Consider the following 22,965-nt stretch of genomic DNA (forward strand, 5'->3'; position numbering starts at 1 on the left):
CCACTAGCCAAGGGAGGCCAATGACTTCAAAATCATTTATCTATGACTTTTAGCTATGGATATGCCCTGAAAGCTTAGGGTTTCTGGAGCACATTGATTCAATCAATAAACATTAATTAAGCACTGGTGTGTTAGGCATTACACTAAGGGTTAAAGATAGAAAGAAAAGGCAAGACTAGTTCCCACCATATTTGTGGAATCTTTCATAAGTTAGGAGGTCTTCCTTAGGTATTTATCAGTTATGGGGAGGTGCAAAAGAGATACTGAATAACTAATCATAGAATTTTATTTTCAACTGGCTGGCCCACTTCAATAATTAAATAATTAAACTTTAGCTTAGAATTAGAACCCAGCCTTCTTAAGACTTCACAAGGCCTGGTTAAAAGACTCAGTTGGGGCTCTGACTAGCATAGAAATCAATGGACAATGAAAGCTCCAGATAACCATTTCCTAAAGCCTGAAAAGACAAATCACTGCACAAGCCTTATATATTTAAAACAACAACAACAAAAAAAAAGGAACCCATAAATGAGAATGTTAAGAGAGTGCATTGCTCAATGTCTGCATGCAAACTGCACTAATTAATCTCACACAAACATGGATATTTTTGTAAAACATGAGCCCAAGTTCCATTTTATGACCATGTAATTTACAAGTCCTTAAATTACATTAAAATCACCACACACAGTGTTTACAGTTTAATTACATGGTTATTTGCCATTTCCAATCAAGTGTTATTCATTCGGTACCTCTTTTCCTGATCTTACCTAAAAAAGAAAACACTTCTATGTTGGGCTTGAGTGGTAAACATTCAAACATGCCAATACTTGAAAGCAACAAAGATGTGGATTTGAGTAAACAAATTCCATTGAAACGGTGATTTCGGAGAGCTTTAAGGGGGATAAAGTGGGGAGAGAGCGACATTTTACCAACATATCCTTCCTTCAATTCTATCATCTCTACTGATAGGAAGAACATTCTCCTTGCCTGTTTTTTGTGTGAAATAAACCAATTGGTTCTATTTATTAGCATATGTTTTGTATGCTATGGCATGGTTCTATATACATGAATCTATAAATTCATGTTCCACAAGCTTCAAAATAAACTTGAGAGACTAAAAAATATTTATTTTTTATCCTAAGCCATCCTCTTTTCACTACTGAAACTGGCATTTCTAAGAAGGGATTCTCCATTAAATGATGTTGAAGTCTTTATTTTAAGAAATAAAGGGAAAAAAGGAAAGGTCTCAATTTTTTTACCAGTATGCATTGGATTCTAGGACTTGAGTTTTATCTTTATACCTAACATAGTGCTTGGAAAATAGCAAGCACTTGATAAATGGTTCTTGAATTGAATTGGAATGAAATAAATGGAATTAAGTTATAGAATCACAGAATCACAGTGTTTGATAGGACCTTAGAGGTCATCTAGTCCAAGCAATAGCTGAATAGGAATTGTCTTTACAATGTACCTGAAAAATTGTCATCCAGCCTAAGTTTGAATTGAACTGAGCTGAAGAACTGGAATAAAAAAAAATGAGAATAAAATCCCATGTCAATTGAGAGAGAATAATAAGATGGAGATCACTTAGTATAATTAGGAAACATGGAAGAGTGTTAAAAGTTAGCAACACAAATTAGCCAACACAGAAAAACCTCAAAATATTAGTAGCCAAGAGCCCATCTGACAAGGTGAGTGAAAAGTGTCACTACATTTGATGAGCATTATGAAAAAGCTTCTACATTATTGAAAACTTTTTCCGTTATAAACATTGGAGGCCACAGAATATGCAGTATTAGCTTTCAACAAGAACAGAGAGATCTACTGTCTATTCAGGACATGTGTACAGAATGTTACACAACCTCCTGAGAGTCATCAAGCCTGATAACAATGACAACAAATAGCATTTGTGTCACTTCAAAGTTTGCAAATATTGTTGCATTTGATCCTTGTGACAATCTTGAGAAGTAGGTACTGCTATCATCTCCATTTTACAGAGCAGAAAACTGAGGTTCAGAGAGGCTAAGTGACTTGCCCAGCATCACATGGCTAATATATATCTGAGCTATGATTTGAACTCATATCCTCCTGACTCACCATTTATGGTGACTCTTGTGGTATCTGTAGTGATGGTCACAGAGTTGGAGGAAAGCAAATGCAGGGTTCCAAGAATCACACTGTTTCCACTCCACCTATAACCATTTGTTTAACTATTAGTATTTTATTCTTTATTTATTTTTATTTTTTTTTGAACAGCAATGCATCTAATTAAGTATAGAGAGTTTTATAAATTAAAGTTAAATACAAAGTTATTCAGAAAGAAATTTTTGAATCTGTGTGTTTTCTTTATTTAATTTATTTAATATATTTAGTTTTCAGCATTAATTTTCACAAGAGTTTGAATTACAAATTTTTTCCCCATTTCTACCCTCCCGCCCACTCCAAGATGGTGTATATTCTGGCTGCCCCATTCCCCAGTCAGCCCTCCCATCTGTCACCCCACTCCCCTCCCATCCCCCTTTCCTTTCTTCTCTTGTAGGGCAAGATAAATTTCTACGCCCCATTGCCTGTGTATCTTACTTCCTAGTTGCATGCAAAAACTTTTTTTGTTGTTGTTTTTGAATGTCTGTTTTTAAAACTTTGAGTTCCAAATTCTGTCACCTCTCCCTGCCCACCCTCCCTAAGAAGGAAAGCAATTCAACATAGGCCACATGCATATCATTATGTAAAACCCTTCCACAATACTCATGTTGTAAAAGACTAACTATGTTTTGCTCCTTCCTAACCTATTCCCCTTTATTGAATTTTCTCCCTTGACCCTGTCCCTTTTCGAAAGTGTTTGTTTTTGATTACCTCCTCCCCCTGTCTGCCCTCCCTTCTATCATCCCCCCCCCCTTTTTATCTTCTTCCTCCTTCTTTCCTGTGGTGTAAGATACCCAATTGAGTGTGTATGTTATTCCCACCTCAAGTCAAATCTGATGAGAGCAAGATTTACTCATTCCTCCTCACCTACCCCCTCTTCCCTTCCTAGAGAACCACTTTTTCTTGCCACTTTTATGTGAGATAATTTACCCCATTCTATCTCTCCCTTTCTCCCTCTCTCAATATATTCCTCTCTCATCCCTTAATTTGATTTTATTTTTTTAGATATCATCCCTTCATATTCAACTCACCCTGTACCCTCTGTCTATATATATATAGCATATATATATATATATATACACACACGTACACATATATATATACACCTACATATATACATACATAGACACACACATATGTATATATATGCACACACACACACACACACACACATATATATATATATATATATATGTATGCATATTCCTTTCAGCTACTATGATATTGAGGTCTCATGAATCATACACATCATCTTTCCATGTAGGAATGTAAACAAAACAGTTCAACTTTAGTAAGTCCCTTAGGATTTCTCTTTCTTGTTTGCCTTTTCATGTTTCTCTTGATTCTTGTGTTTGAAAGTCAAATTTTCTATTCAGCTCTGGTCTTTTCACTGAGAAAGCTTGAAAGTCCTCCATTTTGTTGAAAATCCATATTTTGCCTTGGAGCATGATACTCAGTTTTGCTGGGTAGGTGATTCTTGGTTTTAATCCTAGCTCCATTGACCTCTGGAATATCGTATTCCAAGCCCTTTGGTCCCTTAATGTGGAAGCTGCTAGATCCCGTGTTATTCTGATTGTTTTTCCACAATACTCAAATTGTTTCTTTCTGGCTGTTTGTAATATTTTCTCCTTGATCTAGGAGCTCTGGAATTTGGCAACAATATTCCTAGGAGTTGTCTTTTTGGGATCTTTTTGAGGTGGTGATCTGTGGATTCTTTCAATTTCTATTTTACCCTCTGGCTCTAGAATATCAGGACAATTCTCCTTGATAATTTCTTGAAAAATGATATCTAGGCTCTTTTTTTGATCATGGCTTTCAAGTAGTCCAATAATTTTTAAATTATCCCTCCTGGATCTATTTTCCAGGTCAGTGGTTTTTCCAATGAGATATTTCACATTGTCTTCCACTTTTTCATTCCTTCGGTTCTGTTTTATAATATCTTGATTTCTCATCAAGTCACTAGCTTCCACTTGCTCCAATATAATTTTTAAGGTAGTATTTTCTTCAGTGGTCTTTTGGACCTCTTTTTCCATTTGGCTAATTCTGCCTTTCAAGGCATTCTTCTCCTCATTGGCTTTTGGAGCTCTTTTGCCATTTGAGTTAGTCTATTTTTTAAAGTGTTGTCTTCTTCAATATTTTTTTCAGTATTTTTTTGGGTCTCCTTTAGCAAGTCATTGACTTATTTTTCATGTGTTTCTTTCATATTCTCATTTCTCATCCCAATTTTTCCTCTACTTATCTAACTTGCCTTTCCAAATCCTTCTTTGAGCTCTTTCATGGCCTGAGACCAGTTCATGTTTTTCTTGGAGGCTTTTGTTGTAGGCTCTTTGATTTTGTTGACTTCTTCTGGTTGTATGTTTTGTTCTTCTTTATCACCAAAGAAAGATTCCAAAGTCTGAGACTGAATCTGAATGTGTTTTCACTGCCTGGCCATGTTCCCAGCCAACTTGCTTGACCCTTGAGTTTTTCAGCAGGGTATGACTGCTTGTAGAGCAAAGAGTACTTTGTTCCAAGCTTGAGAGGATGTGTTGTTGATTTCAGAGCTCCTTCTATACAGCCAACTCTGCCACACCAGCATTCCTCCTTCCCCAAGAACCCCCAACCCAGACCTGATGCAAATCTTAAGCAGGCTCTGTACTCCTGCTCTGATCAGCCACTTAATTCCTCCCACCAGGTGGGTCTGGGGCCGGAAGTAACTGCAGCTGTAGTTCTGTAGCTGCACCACCCCCGCAGCTCCTGGGGCAGTGACCTAATCATGAACTCTGTCCCCCGCAGCTTTTCCCACTAACCTTCTCTGTTGTCTTTGGTGTTTGTGGGTTGAGAAGCCTGGTAACTGCCACAGCTCACTGATTTAGGGCACTAGGGGCTGTTCTGCCCGGCTCCTTGTCTGGCTGCTGCCCATGCTGAGCTCTGCTCCCCTCTGCTCTGTGCATGATAGACCTCATTCAGCGACCATCCAGGCTGTACTGGGCTGGATCCCCGCTTCTCTCTGCTATTTTGTGGGTTCTGCAGTTCTAGAATTTGTTCAGAGCCATTTTTATAGGTTTTTGGAGGGACCTGGCGGGCAGCTCATGCAAGTCTCTGCTTTCCAGCCACCATCTTGGCTCTGCCCCGAACGATTAGTATTTTAAATGTGAGCTACTTATCCAGTGGTCAACGAGTGAACATATTGGAGAAACTGAAGAAAACAATGCTGCTTCTAGGAGGAACTTAGCAGTCTTAGAGGATTTGAGAGATTTCTTAATGTGGTGTGTGGGAGGACTAGCACCTCTAGTGTAAGGGCAGCCAGCCTTTTTGAGGGCTGCTCAACCACCTTTGGTGTCCACCTGATTCACCCAACTCTCACCTGTCACTCCAAGAAGCTGTAGCAGGTGCAGTGGCCACACCCTGATAAAATTGTCTTGGCAGATGAGCTAAGCCAGGGTGAGGGTAACTGACAGACCTCAAACCCATTGATGAGTTAGGGGGATGTCTAGCCCAAGCATGTGAAGACTTATTCCAATGGCCATGAAGGCGGCTAAAACAGACTCTGTGGAGCACTTAGAGTTTGGTCGGATGGTAAAGATGCCAAGGTCATCCACTGCATCGTGGGCCATCATTAATTGTCTTGACTTTTGTCTTGCCACTGGATTTCAATGACTCTGGAAGAAAGGGTGAAGCTGACGACTTTGTACAACTCTATGTCACTTAAATCTAAGACATCACCCTAATGTCATTGGTACTCTTTGAAATAAAGGAGAAAAAACAATAAAAACAAACAAGCAAAAAACCCAAATAAAAGATGGAAATAAATAAATTTATTTATTATCATATTTAGATAATATAATTTGTACCATGTTTATTAAATATTATTTTAATTTTTTTTATCTTTTATTTATTTATTTAACATATTTGGTTTTCAGCATTGATTTTCACAACATTTTGAATTACAAATTTTCTCCCCATTTCTACCCTCCCCCCCACTCCAAGATGGCTTATATTCTGGTTGCCCTGTTCCCCAGTCAGCCCTCCCCTCTATCACCCCCCTCCCCTCTCATCCCCTTTTCCCTTCCTTTCTTGTAGGGCAAGATAAATTTCTACGCCCCATTGCCTGTGTATCTTATTTTTTAGTTGCATACAAAAACTTTTTTTGTTTTTGAACATCTGATTTTAAAACTTTGAGTTCCAAATTCTCTTCCCTCTTCCCTTCCCACCCACCCTCTCTAAGAAGTTGAGCAATTCAACCTAGGCCACACATGTATTATTATGTATAACCCTTCCACAATACTCATGTTGTGAAAGGCTAACTACATTTTGCTCCTTCCCAACCCATCCCCCTTTATTGAATTTTCTCCCTTGACCCTGTCCCCTTTCCGAAGTGTTTGTTTTGATTACCTCCACCCCCATCTGCCCTCCCCTCCATCACCCCCCACCTTTTATTTTTTTTTTTATCTTCCTCCCTCTTCTTTCCTGTGGGGTAAGATACCCAACTGAGTATGTATGGTATTTCCCCTCAGGCCAAATCTGATGAGAGCAAGGTTCACTCATTCCCCCCTCACCTGCCCTCTCCCCTTCTCCCATAGAACTGCTTCCTCTTGCCACCTTTATGTGAGATAATCCACCCCATTCTATCTCTCCCTATCTCCCTCTCTCAGTATGTTACTCTCTCATCCCTTAATTTCATTTTATTTCTTTTAGATATCTTCCCTTCATCTTCAACTCACCCTGTGTCTGCTCTCTCTCTTTTACATATATATATATATATAAACAGACATATATATATATATATACACATACATACATATACACATAGATATATACATACATATATATTCTCCTATGTATATACATAAACATATACATATATATGCATATTCCCTTCAACTACCCTAATACTGAGGTCTCATGAATCATCCATGTCCTCTTTCCATGTAGGAATGTAAACAAAACAGTTCAACTTTAGTAAGTCCGTTGCAATTTCCGTTTCTTGATTACCTTTTCATGCTTCTCTTGATTCTTGTGTTTGAAAGTCAAATTTTCTATTCAGTTCTGGTCTTTTCATTGAGAAAGCTTGAAAGTCCTCTATTTTATTGAAAATCCATATTTTGCCTTGGAACATGATACTCAGTTTTGCTGGGTAGGTGATTCTAGGTTTTAATCCTAGCTCCATTGACCTTCAGAATATCGCATTCCAAGCCCTTCGATCTCTTAATGTAGAAGATGCCAGATCTTGGGTTATTCTGATTGGGTTTCCACAATACTCAAATTGTTTCTTTCTGGCTGCTTGCAGTATTTTCTCCTTGATCTGGGAGCTCTGGAATTTGGCAACAATATTCCTAGGAGATTTCTTTTTGGGATCTATTTGAGGAGGTGATCGATGGATTCTTTCAATTTCTATTTTGCCCTGTGGCTCTAGAATATTAGGGCAGTTCTCCTTGATAATTTCTTGAAAGATGGTATCTAGGCTCTTTTTTTGATCATGGCTTTCAGGTAGTCCAACAATTTTTAAATTATCTCTCCTGGATCTATTTTCCAGGTCAGTGGTTTTTCCAAGGAGATATTTCACATTGTCTTCCATTTTTTCATTCCTTTGGTTCTGTTTTATAATATCCTGATTTCTCATAAAGTCACTAGCTTCCACTTGCTCCAATCTAATTTTAAAGTAGTATTTTCTTCAGTGGTCTTTTGGACCTCCTTTTCCATTTGGCTAATTCTGCCTTTCAAGGCATTCTTCTCCTCATTGGCTTTTTGGAGCTCTTTTGCCATTTGAGTTAGTCTGTTTTTTAAGGTGTTGTTTTCTTCAGTGTATTTTTCAGTATTTTTTTGGGTCTCCTTTAGCAAGTCATTGACTTGTTTTTCATGGTTTTCTCGCATCCTTCTCATTTCTCTTCCCAATTTTTCCTCTACTTCTCTAACTTGCTTTTCCAAATCCCTTTTGAGTTCTTCTATGGCCTGGGGCCAGTTCATGTTTTTCTTGGAGGCTTTTGTTGTAGGCTCTATGACTTTGTTGTCTTCTTTAGGCTGTATGTTTTGGTCTTCTTTGTCACCAAAGAAAGAATCCAAAGTCTGAGACTGAATCTGGGTGTGTTTTCGCTGCCTGGCCATATTCCCAACCAACTAACTTGACCCTTGAGTTTTTCAGTGGGGTATGACTGCTTGTAGACTTACGAGTTCTATGTTCTACGTTTGGGGGGGAGGTGCCAGCTCTGTCAGAGCCGCACTCCTCCTTCCCCAAGAACCCCCAGTCCAGGCTGGGCTTAGATCTTCAGCAGGCTGTTGCACTCCTGCTCTGATCCGCCACTTAATTCCTCCCACCAGGTGGGCCTGGAGCCAGAAGTAACAACAGCTGTAGCTGCCCCACCTCCGCTGCCCCCGGGGCTGGAAGCCGAACTGCGAACTCTTTCTACTCCCGCAGCTTTTCCCACTAACCTTCTCCGCAGTCTTTGGTGTTTGTGGGTCAAGGGGGGTCTGGTAACTGCCGCAGCTCACATATTCAGGGCGCTAAGGCCCCCTCCGCCCGGCTTCTGGTCTGGATCGTCCACGCTGCTCAGGCTGGGCTCTGCTCCACTCCGTCCCAGCTCCGTGTGGAATAGACCTCACCCAGAGACCATCCAGGCTGTCCTGGGCTGGAGCCCTGCTTCCCTCTGCTGTTCTGTGGGTTCTGCCGTTCTAGAATTGGTTCAGAGCCATTTTTTATAGGTTTTTGGAGGGACTCGGGTACGGAGCTCACTCTAGTCCATGCTTACCAGCCGCCATCTTGGCTCCGCCCCCCTATTTTAAATTTTAAAATAAAATAAAATAAACTATGTTCCTGGTCCTCCTCAAAACAAAGGACAAATGACAACAATTAATAAAATGAATATATACTCTATTATATGTGCATAATATATAGCTTCTATAATAGACTATATTATATATATTTATATAATATTTATTATATTATTGGATATTTTAAAATAAATAATAATATTTGAAGGATTGTTGCATGGGGACAGGAAGTGGGTAAAAGTGGCAAAGAGGAAAATTTGGGATTGGCAAATGGAATATAAGAACATATTTCCTTACAATTATATTTATCAAGGGGCAGAACCAAGATGGCAGCTGGAAAGCAGGGACTAGTGTGAGCTCTGTACCGAGTCCCTCCAAAAACCTTTAAAAAATGGCTCTGAACCAATTCTAGAACTGCGGAACCCACAAAACAGCAGAGGGAAGCAGGGCTCCAGCCCAGGACAGCCTGGATGGTCTCTGGGTGAGGTCTATCCCACACGGAGCTGGGAGCTGGGAGCTGGGAGCTGGGAATGGAGTGGAGCAGAGCCCAGCCTGAGCGGTGTGGACCAACAAGACCAGGAACCGGGCAGAGCAGGCCCTAGAGCCCTGAATCAGTGAGCTGCAGCAGTTACCAGACTCCTCAACCCACAAACACCAAAGACTGCTGAGAAGGTTAGTGGGAAAAGCTGCGGGAGTGGAAGGAGTTCACCATTCAGCTTCCAGCCCTGGGGGCAGCGGAGGTGGGGCAGCTACAGCTGCTGCTGCTTCTGGCCCCAGGCCCACCTGGTGGGAGGAATTAAGTGGCAGATTAGAGCAGGAGTGCACAGCCTGCTGAAGATCTAAGCCCAGTCCGGGTTGGGGGTTCTTGGGGAAGGAGGAGTGCTGGTGTGACAGAGCTGGCACCTCCCCCCCAAACGTGGAACATAGAACTCTCTAGTCTACAAGTGGTCATACCCCACTGAAAAACTCAAGGGTCAAGTTAGTTGGTTGGGAATATGGCCAGGCAGCGAAAACACACCCAGATTCAGTCTCAGACTTTGGATTCTTTCTTTGGTGACAAAGAAGACCAAAACATACAGCCTAAAGAAGACAACAAAGTCATAGAGCCTACAACAAAAGCCTCCAAGAAAAACATGAACTGGTCCCAGGCCATGGAAGAGTTCAAAAAGGATTTGGAAAAGCAAATTAGAGAAGTAGAGGAAAAATTGGGAAGAGAAATGAGAAGGATGTGAGAAAACCATGAAAAACAAGTCAATGACTTGCTAAAGGAGACCCAAAAAAAATACTGAAAAATACACTGAAGAAAACAACACCTTAAAAAACAGACTAACTCAAATGGCAAAAGAGCTCCAAAAAGCCAAAGAGGAGAAGAATGCCTTGAAAGGCAGAATTAGCCAAATGGAAAAGGAGGTCTGAAAGACCACTGAAGAAAATACTACTTTAAAAATTAGATTGGAGCAAGGGGAAGCTAGTGACTTTATGAGAAATCAAGATATTATAAAACAGAACCAAAGGAATGAAACAATGGAAGACAATGTGAAATATCTCATTGGAAAAACCACTGAGCTGTAAAATAGATCCAGGAGAGATAATTTAAAAGTTATTGGAATACCTGAAAGCCATGATCAAAAAAAAAGAGCCTAGATATCATTTTTCAAGAAATAATCAAGGAGAACTGCCCTGATATTCAAGAGTCACAGGGCATAATAGAAATTGAAAGAATCCATCGATCACCTCCTCAAATAGATCCCAAAAAGAAATCTCCTAGGAATATTGTTGCCAAATTCCAGAGCTCCCAGATCAAGGAGAAAATACTGCAAGCAGCCAGAAAGAAACAATTTGAGTATTGTGGAAACCCAATCAGAATAACCCAAGATCTGGCATCTTCTACATTAAGAGATCGAAGGGCTTGGAATGCGATATTCTGGAGGTCAATGGAGCTAGGATTAAAACCTAGAATCACCTACCCAGCAAAACTGAATATCATGTTCCAAGGCAAAATATGGATTTTCAATAAAATAGAGGACTTTCAAGCTTTCTCAGTGAGAAGACCAGAACTGAATAGAAAATTTGACTTTCAAACATAAGATTCAAGAGAAGCATGAAAAGGTAATCAAGAAACGGAAATTGCAAGTGACTTACTAAAGTTGAACTGTTTTGTTTACATTCCTACATGGAAAGATGACATGTATGATTCATGAGACCTCAGTATTAGGGTAGCTGAAGGGAATATGCATATATATATATACATGTTTATGTATGTATATATATATATATAAGTGAATGTGTGTGTATATATATATATATATATATATATATATATATATATATATATAAAAAGGAGAGAGAGAGCAGACACAGGGTGAGTTAAAGATGAAGGGAAGATATCTAAAAGAAATAAAATCAAATTAAGGGATGAGAGAGCAACATACTGAGAGAGGGAGATAGGGAGAGATAGAATGGGGTGGATTATCTCACATAAAGGTGGCAAGAGGAAGCAGTTCTGTGGGAGGAGGGGAGAGGGCAGGTGAGGTGGGAATGAGTGAACCTTGCTCTCATCAGATTTGGCCTGAGGAGGGAATACCATACACACTCAATTGGATATCTTACCCCACAGGAAAGAAGAGGGAGGAAGATAAAAAAATAAAAGGGGGGGGATGATGGAGGGGAGGGCAGATGGGGGTGGAGGTAATCAAAAACAAACACTTTGGAAAGGGGACAGGGTCAAGGGAGAAAATTCAATAAAGCGGGATGGGTTGGGAAGGAGCAAAATATAGTTAGTCTTTCACAACATGAGTATTATGGAAGGGTTATACATAATGATACACACGTGGCCTATGTTGAATTGCTTGACTTCTTAGGGAGGGTGGGTGAGAAGGGAAGAGGGGAGAGAATTTGGAACTCAAAGTTTTAAAAACAGATGCTCTAAAACATAAAAAAAGTTTTTGCATGCAACTAGAAAATAAGATATGCAGGCAATGTGGCGTAGAAATTTATCTTGCCCTACAAGAATGGAAGGGAAAGGCGGATGAGAAGGGGCGGGGGTGATAGAGGGGAGGGCTGACTGGGGAACAGGGCAACCAGAATATATGCCATCTTGGTGTGGGGGGGAGGGTAGAAATGGGGAGAAAATTTGTAATTCAAACTCTTGTGAAAATCAATGCTGGAAACTAAATATGTTAAATAAATAAATTTAAATTTAAACAAAAGAAATATTAGGTTAAGAAGTTTGTATTTCATCCAGAGATCATAGGGAACCACTGGAAATATTTGATTAGGAGAGAGGTGACTGATATGACCATTATTTTTAAAATATAAATTTGGAAATTACATGGAGAATGGATTACAAAGGGAAAGGATTGGAATAAGAGAGCCTTTTTGGGAGACTATTGTAATGATGCATGGGAGAAGTGATGAGGTCCTGCATGAAGTAGGGTGGTTGGTGTTTGAAGTGACAGAAGGTTAAGAATGTGAGAGATGTAGAATGGCTATGACTTAGCAACTTATTGGAGTCAGTACATAAGGAAGGGGGAAAAGACAGGTAAAACTCCAAGGTAGTGAATATGGATGACTGATAAGATCGTGATTCTCTCAGGACAAATAAAGAAATTTGTGGAAAAATACAGTAAGTTCTATTTTCTACATGGAGAGGTTGATAAGGCTACTATGGGATATAAAGTTAGAGATGCCTGACAGATAGTGGATAATACAGGACTTTAATTCAGTAGTGAATTTTGGGCCTAGATCTTGGCATCAGCCACATAGATAAGACAGCTGAAGCCATGAAAGCTGATGGGGTCAGCAAGATTGAAAGTGTAGGGAGAGAAGAAAAGGGTCTTTCAGTAAATAAGCTTTTAGTAAGCATATACTATGTTCCAGGAACTGTACTAAGTGCTGGGGATATGAAGAAGAGCACATCATCTTCTTTGACTTCATTCTTACTGTAGGGGGATTTACTTCTTACATTCTTACTGTAGGGGATTTACAACATTTAAACACATATATCTACGTATGGTACAAAATACATACAATGAACGTGGAAGGTACAAAGTAAGTGGAAGAAGGAAGGCACTGGGAGTAGTGGAGTTCCTGCAGATGATAAAATTTGAGCTTCTTTTCTTTTTAATTTTATATATTTTATTCTGAACTTAAATAAAACAAGCATTTCCATAACAGTGCAATAATAAAGGTGATTGTATATGAAACTGCAAATCTACTATACACAACTTGCTATTCCTTTCAAATATACAACAAAATTGTCATGTAAATTTTTTCTTTTTTTCTTCCCTCCCTTCTCCCTAAAGTTGGCTATCATTAGACACACACACACACACACACACACACATATATGTATTGTGTGTGTGCATGTGTGTGTATCCATACATATATACACATATACTTATGTGTACATATATGTAAAATTATTCTATACACATTTCTATTTATCACTTCTTTCTCTGAATGCAGATATCATCTTTCGTCATTTGTCCTTTATAGCTAACTTAGACATTTGCAATAGACAAAATAATTTATTTGCTCAAAGTCATTCTTAAACAATATTGCTGGTACTGTATACAATGTTCTCTTGGTTCTGCTCATTTCACTCTTCATTATTTCATGCCAGTCATTCTGTGATTTTCTAAGATCATTGAGCTCATCATATCTTATAGCACAGTATTATTCCATTATAATCATATACCATAACTTGTTCAGCCATTCCCCAATTGATGGGCATCCCTGCAATTTCTAGTTCTTTGCCACCACAAAGAGAGCTGCTATAAAAATTTTAGAACATAGAGGTTCTTTTTTCTCTCCCCCAATCACCTTTAGAAATAGACCAATTAGTGTTATTGTTGGATTAAAGGGTATAGGAAGTTTACTAACTCTTTGGGCATAATTCCAGATTGCTTTTTGAAATGACTGAATTATTTTACAATTCCATCAACAATGAATTAGTGTCTCAATTTTTACACATTCCAATATTTGTCACTTTCCCTTTCTATCCAATCTGGTAAGTACAAAATGATATCTCAAGGTTGTTTTAACCAGCGTTTCCTTAATCAATAATGATTTTGAGCAGGCCTGCACATATGTCCCATGGACCAACTGCAGCCCACCAAAGGGTGGTCTTAGAAAAATGTAGGATTGCCACTGCACACTCTCCTGTTTTTCATGTGACCCACAGTAACAAACTATTGTCAGTCTGCCTCTAGTCTAACTTATCTGCAGCTTGAAGAAGTTTACAAGTTGGGCAGGTCTGATTTAAAGCATTTCTATAGGGCTGTAAAATTTTTGATTTCTTCACTGGAAAACTGCCTGTTAATATCATTTGACCATTTATCAATGGGGAAATGACTTATATTCTTATAGATTTGGCAAAGTTCTTTATATCTTTTAGATCTGAGATCTTTATCTGATTAAACTGTCTATAACTTTTTTTCTACAGTTGTCTGCTTTCCTTCTATTCTTGGCTAAATTTGTTTTTTTAATTAGACTTTTTATTTTTAGTTTACAACACTTAGTTCTACATGTTCTTGAGTTTCAAATTTTCTTCCCTTCCCTCCCCTCCCCCTGCCTCCCAAAACAGCATGCAGTCTGATATACATTCTATATAAACCTTCGCATTAAACTTATTTGCACAACAGTCAAGTTGCAAAGAAGAATTATGACCAATGGAATGAATCATGAGAGAGAAGAAACAAAACCAAAAAAGAAGAGAAAAAAAGAGAGAGCAAATAGTTTGCCTCACTCTGCATTCAGACTCCACAGTTCCTTCTCTGGATGTAGCTAGCTTTTTCCATCATGAGTCAGTCCTCTAAAGCTGTCTTTGAGCCTTGTATTGTTGAGGAGAGCCAAGTCTATCAAAGTTAGTCATCACAAAATCAATATGCCTGTGACTGTGTACAATGTTCTCCTGGTTCTGTTCCTCTCTCTCAGCATCATATCACGTAGGTCTTTCCAGGTTATTATGAAGTCCATATCTTCCCCATTTCTTACAGCACAGTAGTATTCCATTACATTCATATACCACAACTTGTTCAGCCATTCCCCAATTGATGGGCATCCCCTTGATTTCCAGTTCTTTGCCACCACAAAAAGAGCTGCTATATATATTTTTGTACATACTGGTCCCTTTCCCACTTGTGTGATCTCTTTGGGATATAGCCCCAGGAGTGGTATTTCTAAGTCAAAGGGTATGCACATTTTTATAGCCCTTTGGGCATTGTTCCAAATTGCTCTCCAGAATGGCTGGATCTGTTCACAACTCCACCAACAATGTATCAATGTTCCAATTTTCCCGCATCCTCTACAGCATTTATCATTTTCCTGTTTTGTCACATTTGCCAATCTGACAGGAGAGATGTGGTATCTAAGAGTTGTTTTGATTTGCATTTTTCTAATCAATAGTGATTTAGAGCATTTTTTCATATGCCTATACATATCTTTAATTTCTTCCTCTGAAAAATGCCTGTTCATATCCTTTGACCATTTCTCAAGTAGGGAATGGCTTTTATTCCTATAAATTTGGCTCAGTTCCCTGTGTATTTTAGATATGAGGCCTTTATCAGAGACACTGGTTGTAAAGATTTTCTCCCAATTTTCTGCTTCCCTCCTCATCTTTGTTGCATTGGCTTTGTTTATACAAAACCTTTTCAGTTTAACATTACTTTTATGCATTTTTTTAATGTTCTCTGTCTCTTGTTGTGTCATAAATTCTTCCCTTTCCCATAGATTTGATAGGTAAACTATTCCCTGCTCTCCCAAGTTGCTTATAGTGTCAGCCTTTATTTCTAAATCATAAACAAAAATATGGAATGCTTCACGAGTTTACATGTCATCCTTGTTCAGGGGCCATGCTAATCTACTCTGTATCATTACAATTTTAGTATATGTGCTGCTGAAGCAAGCATGACTATATTTGTTTGATTTGTACAAAACCTTTCTGATTTAATGTAAATTTAATGAGCTGAGTCTTGAAGAAAGACGTGGGAGATGAGGAGGTAGAAAGCATCCTAGGCATGGGATAGGGAAGGTAAAATTCATAGTCTGGAGACTGTTATATGTGAGGAAAAGCAAGTAGAACAGTGTAGCTGGATCATAGAGTATATGAAGAGGAATGTATAAAGATTGAAAAGATAGGAAGTAGACAGATTGTGAGGGGATTTAAATGCTAACCAGAGGATTTTATATTTGATCCTGGAGGTAACAGGGAACCACTACAGTTTATTGAGGGGGTGAGGTTTGATCTGGGTGAACTGTGCTTTAGAAAAATCACGTTGGCTGCTGAGTAGAGGATAGATTAGAAAGAGGAGAGAAAAAGAACGAAAACCACAAAAGATCTTTGAGAGGAAATTCACAAGTAATGGACAAGAGATGGTTGATGATCAAGCAAAGGAGACTGGGAACTCATGGTAGAGAGGTAGAAGAACCAAGAAAAAATACTGTTATTGCAGTCAAGGGAAGAGAGACTATCCAGGAGGTGGGGTTGATCAACAATGTCAAAAACTTAAGAAGTAAAATATTAAGAGGACAAAGTTCAGATAACAATAGAAAAAGCCTTTTCACTTGAGTGGTGGTGTAAGAAGTCACATTGCAAGAATTGTGAAAGACAAGGGAGGTAAAGAAATGAAGACAATAAACATACATGAGCCATCCTAGGAAATTGGTCTTGAAAGGGATTAAGAGGTTAGGGTAATTGTTTGAGGGATAGCAGGGTCAAGTAAAGGGTTGTTGTTTTTGTGGTTGTTCTTTTAGGCTGAGACTTTTAAAACATTTGTAGGAAGCAGAAATGGGAACCCATGGATAAAGAGAGATGAATAAGGAGAGAGAAACAATGAACTATTGAGGGGGCATCAAAAGCATAAGTAATTAAAATTATAACAAAAATAATTAGCATTCATATAGAACTTTATGGTTTGTAAAACCTGTGTATTGATAATTTCTTTTGAAAGAGAGGCTGGCCTTGATAAAGAGAATGACCACCTCCTAATAGAACAGAGCATGTTAGAGAAAAACCTTGTGATATGGAGTAGGGTAGAAGAGGAAGAGATAAACAATCTCTATTTTCTCAGTAAAGATTCTAAGAGTTTGATTTCTCTGAGTGGGAGGAATATTGAGCAGAAGGTTTGAAATGGTGGTTGTAGAGAGAACTATCAAGGATCAATCCAGAAAGAAAGAAAGGAATATTATATCATAGTAAAGGGCCAGTAGAGATTTTTTTGTTGTTTATTTTCAGACCGACCTCCTGATTTCATCAATACAGGGAGTTTCTAATGAAGATTTGCTTCTACTAAGGCAAATTGGAGTCTGCTCTGCAAATAGTCATAGATGTTAAGTGAATTGTTCAGAGTCAAACATGAAGTACATGTCAGAGGCAAGACTCAAATCAAGGTCTTCTTGACTTTGAAGCCAGCCCTCTATCCACTGTGCCACAGTGCCTCTCCATGGATATTAAAGATCATAAATGTGGGGTTACCCTAGCGGATATAACTTTCTCCAGACATATTCAGCAATTTGTGAAGAGGAGTGAAGAAAAGAGATGGTAGGAGTATCCCAGGAACAGGCTTTATCAATTCAAGGGAAGATCAAGCTACATTAGAACTGGTCAACTATATGGTCAAGACTGCAAAGGGAGGGAAGTAGAACCAGAATAGGAGAGATGGACTAGAAGAACAGACAGGGGTAGAGAGACTGAAAGGCAGGGTGAGGATGAAGATAGGTTTAGTTCGAGTGAACAGAGGGTGAAATGGAAGAACTGAAGGCTATGATCAGAGAGAGGAATTTCAGAGTTCTGGATCATGTAGACAGAACATTTGGCTAAAATAAAACATCAATATACAGGTATTCTAGGTGAAATTTCATACATATTCACTTAGCCCAGAAATAACCACCCCCATACCCCATGCATTTAACAGTAGAATAGGGAAAAAAACACAACAGTAGACTAGGGATAGCACATGTAAAATAATATATCAGAATAGCTATCCAGAAAAACCAGCACCCCCCACCCCCACCCCAAAAAAGCATAGAAATTTTCATCAAAGGGAAAGAGTTTGGACTGGATTACCCAGATTGAAAGCATTGATTATTCTAATTCATAAGATATTTATTCACTCAACTTCATAGGACCACAGGGTGTATACACACCAATTATAACAGCGCTTTTTTTTTGAAAGTAAATTCACAAAATCTATCGGCCATGAACAATGAGCATAGAATGTGCACTTGCACGCCCATGCACATTTTCTCTTACGAAATGAGAAATGGCACATGTAAAATGGTACTTAGGTTCCTCATTATCTATTGTGCAAACCAATGGGCCCTTCTGTGCACAATGGACGCAAGTGAAAAGCGGCAGGCTAAACTAGGGTGATCACCTTTGGAAATTGTTGGCCCTAAGACATAGACGTTTAAATGACTTTCAATCTGGAAAGCACATTAAACATATGACAAGTCATTACCATCCAACAATTACCCAAATGGAATGTGAGACATAAAATTATTTCAGATATTAAGGCTTTGGATAAGCTTAGGATTTCCTAATGGGAAAGATAGGCATAAAGGACCCTAAGTCCATTCCAAATAAGTGAATTTTGATAATTGAGGCAAGACTGTAGTTATAAATGAGATAATATCTCCACTACTTTCAGTTTTGTCCTAAGTCAGAGATTCTACTAGATTAAAGTGAGTGTATTGGTTCTTTGAAGAAGGACAGAAAGAGAATTACAAAAAATCTCTCTTTCAGGTAAAATGGCAAAAACTGATCATCTTTCTGCTACTATTGCTACAGATTATAGATAATTTTGCTATAGTCATTTATGTTTAACTTGGTTTTGAGTATTATAATCTGACTGGTGTATTTAGGAGTAAAATTCTTTGTGAGCTTTTAATGGAAAGCATTGCTCAAAGAAAAGTTCCTGTTTTTTAGTTATTTTGCTTTATTCCAGATTGATTCTCTCTCTCTCTCTCTCTCTCTCTCTCTTTCTCTGTCTCAGAGTTTCTTAACCTGGGGCCTATGGACTCTTGATGATCCATAAGTAGATTTCAGTAGTCAATGGACTTGCATGGGAAATATATCTTATATATTTAATTTTTTGAATTTATAAAACTATTGTGAGAAGGGATCAGTAGGTTTTAGTAACATGGCAAAACGGTCCACAGGGTCTACATCACAAAGTTTAAGATGACTTTTCTCTCTCTGTCCCTCTCTGTCTCTGTCTCTCGCTGTCTCTCTCTCTGTCTCTCTCTCTCTCTTCCTCTCTCTCTCTCTCTCTCTCTCTCTCTCTTTCTCTCTCTCTCCCTCCCCCTCCCTCTGTCCATCTGTCACTATGTGTCTTCTCTTTTTCTCTCTGTCTCTGTCTTTGTGTCTGTCTCTGTCTGTCTCTCTCTGTGTCTCTTTTTTGCTCTCTGTGTCTCCATCTCTCATTCTCTTTCCCCTTCATCCTTCATTTATATAATGCAAAGCATGAACAGGCTGGTATAGCAGAAGAGAAGGCTCTCATAGGGTCAGGAAGACATAGATTCAAAGCCTGCCTTGGATATGGCTTATATGTGACTATGTGACAAGTCACTTAACCTCTCAGAGCCCCCATGCTACTACAAGTACAAATTATAGACCAGTTTCCATTAGCAGAAGGAATTTTCATACTGGAAATCCATCCATTCTACATGGATGAAATCACAGGTCTTGGCCATCTGCCCCCCACCCCAAAATATTCAGGCAAAAAACTCCCCATGAAATAATGAGATTATTTCCAGATATAAGGATTCCAACTAAAGATCTTGATGAGTAAACTATTTGAAGACACAAAAGGATTTTCAAAGTCTGACAAATTCAGAATGTGTGCTGCGTCACCAAATCTGACTTAGTGCAACCTAATGGATACTGGTAACTTTTGAATCAAGAAAGAGGAAATCATATTTAAATATATGTATAGTGGCAGCCAAAATACTTAACCTTGTTAGCAGGCAGAACCATATGTGCATTTAGAATAGGTTTCTTCACTATGTTTGAGAAAAAATTTAATAACAAAATAAAAAAAATAATGAGAGAGAATGTTAACATTTGGCATTGTGTTGGAGGGTGGGAACCACCCAAGAAAAAATTTAATGGCATTCATATGTGTTGCTGAATACAATAGTATTTCCATCATGTATCTCAACTGTGTCACAGAGTAAAAATTACTGTAGTAGGTTCACATCTATGTCACTTGGTACTAACGTAATAGTAATGTCTTAATCTAATTTTTTATTACCTATTATCTGTGTCATTATCTGTGTCACTGAGTACAATCTTCCTGTTCACGTATTTCATCTGTGTCAACTGATATAAGGCTTGGAGTAATTTCTCATTTGTGTCACCATCATAGGTATGCTCGGGAGAACTGATTATTAAATTTTCATCATGAGCACTTACACTTTGGTAATTGGCAAACAATACAAATCAGGACTTGATTTATTGTTTTGTTGACTGTCTAGGCTTAAAGAAGTGATAGAAAAATGTCAATAAAAGAGATTAAACTTAAAAGTGTGCCATGTATACATTTATTGGTGGGGGTGTTATTAAACATTTACTAGCGTATCCCTAGTCAGCCATGACAACCAAAATAGTCATATCTCTTCTGAGTTGTCTTAGTCTAATAATATTTACCATACTAATAATATATTAATATATTTAATAATATGTTTGGTAATATTTCTTTTCTTTCCAAGTACATCCTTTACAGTTGTGTATTAACTAAACTAACACAACTACAATATCTCATCTGTTACCTCAGATGGCTGTTATAATCACATATCAAATCTCTGTGACCTTAGTACAACCATTATTATAATGTTGATCAATTAACAAGCATTTATAAGTACCTACTATGTGCATTGTGCTAAAGAGTGGGAATAGAAAGACGCCTAATGAACTGCTATAGTTGTATTTCATTATCTCATTTGTGTTACCTACCATGGCTGTTCCAGTCATGTATCTAATTTAAGTCACTTGGTATCCAACTCTTATAACAGTGTATCTCATTTGGAGACTCAACGTACTATGCTGTGCAAGTTCTAATTTATTTTAGTGAATTTGGGAGTTAGCATAATACAATCCACAGGAAGAATTGCAAGTAGTTTGAGTCAATTAGACTTCTCAAGAATTCCTGACTTCTGCTTTGGCTAGCAGGAACCCTAACAGAACAATTAAGATTAGCTGATATCAGCCTGGTTGACTTACAGAGCATCTATAAAGGTATATGTTCAAGTTTCCATATGGTTTTCATTGTAGAATTTCAAAACATTTTTGCTAATGTGCAGGAGGAAATTGAGTTTCAAAAGTTATTGTCAATGTGTATTAGAAGATACTTGTCCCTAAACCTTAAAAAGCAAACTTGGTCTTGATATAAGTTCCCAGAGTATTAATTATAAAATGGAAAAGGAAATATGACTGGAGTATATAATAAACAGGAAAAGAATTTCTTATTCAAAAAAAGCCTAGGCAATCAGACTCTTAATAGCAGGCTGCCTAAGGAAAGAAAATGTGGCTGAGACAATTCACTCCTCTAACCATATAGGGAAACAAGAAGAAATGGAAGGGTAAATAACCAAGCAAAAAGAGTATTTACTCTGAATTTTAGATAGGGATGTGGATGGAGGGAAGGAAGTGACTGTTGATTGGATTGTTCATTCTAATGTGTAGTTGCCAGTGTGTGTAGCGAATCAAAAACTTACAGGTAATTTGATGGTCTGGAGAGCAATTCAGGAACAAACTGTATGACCTTGGGCCAGTCACTTCATCTCCATGCCTCATCTTTAATCTTATCTTTAAAACGAGGGAATTTTAGGTGAATTCTTACCCAATAGTTTCATCACATGACTATGTATCCAGTGCTTCCTACTTCCTCTCTCAGTTTATCATCAGGTAAATGTACTATATTGGAAATTTTTCTCTCTAGACTTTCTAATCATTCAACCCACTTACAGCTGTTTGGCAAGCAGCAAAATCTGTTTTTCTAACATCACCCAATAAGACAAGTGAGAATAGTGCCTCAGGACCAGTCCCTTTTGTTTTTATCACTTAAAATTTCCAATCCAGCTTTAGCTGAGTTGGGTTGATTTCCAGTCCCTAATATCATGTCCAAAACAATCTCCTGTGATGAGGTAAAAATGCGTCATGAACTTGGATGAGCTGAAGTATATTATTAGTCATATCTATGTTAAGACCGTATCTAGTAACTATATTCCCAGATAATTGGGTCTCAAAAAAGTTGCAGAGTTTTCTTTTCAGAGTCAGAATTCACAAAGATCGTGATGACCCAGAACATAAGGAAGCAGTAATGCATGATATTGATGGCCCCTTTCAGTTCTAACACTCTGTGATATGACTCATTGATCATAGATTAGTGCTTTATGTTGTTGTTTAGTTGTTTCAGTTGTATCAATTCTTCATGACCCTATGTGGGGTTCTCTGGGTAAAGGTACTGGAGTGGTTTGAAACTGCGAAAAGGAAATATAATCGATATCAATGTACAGTCTCATTTTTGGATTCAAAAGAACAATGGCCTACGTACAAGATAGAGTATGTGTGATGATGCAATGTATTTTGCCAAAAAGCAAAAAAAAAAAGACTTAGGAATATCAGTGGATTGCATGTTTAGTATGACTCTATAGTATGAAATGATAGTGGAGAAGATTGAGGGACCTTAGGCTGTATTGGCAACCACATTGTCCAGAATGAGATAAGCAATACATCGACTGTACTCTGCCTTAATGAGGTTGCATTTGAAGTATTGTATTGAGTTCTGGGCATTTACAATTTAGGGGAAATTTTTTTAAAGTTACAGGAGGGAAACCAGGACTGTGAAGGCACTTATGATCTGCTTCACTGGTACTACTTGAAACAATTAAGGATCTTTGCCCTATAAAAGAAGAGATTTGGGAAGGATAAAATAAGCTGGCTTTGAGTACCTAAAGAGCTCAAGGTGGTCATTTTGGAGAAGGATTAGATTAGTTCTGCTCAGATCCAAGAAAGTAGCAGTAGGAACAATGAGTAGAAGTGGCAGCATCAGATTAAGGCTCAATGTCAGGAAA

At 38.2% G+C, this 22,965-nt stretch overlaps 1 non-coding gene across 1 annotated transcript; it reads right to left on the reverse strand.

Moving 5' to 3' along the window:
* Nucleotides 1-15,693: 15,693 nt before the first annotated feature.
* LOC118835004 lies at nt 15,694-15,796 on the reverse strand. Its single transcript, XR_005009372.1, has one exon. It is a non-coding gene; the product is annotated as a U6 spliceosomal RNA (small nuclear RNA).
* Nucleotides 15,797-22,965: the final 7,169 nt, after the last annotated feature.

Source organism: Trichosurus vulpecula, chromosome 1 (assembly GCF_011100635.1).
Source record: "Trichosurus vulpecula isolate mTriVul1 chromosome 1, mTriVul1.pri, whole genome shotgun sequence".
Taxonomy (NCBI): Eukaryota; Metazoa; Chordata; class Mammalia; order Diprotodontia; family Phalangeridae; genus Trichosurus; species Trichosurus vulpecula.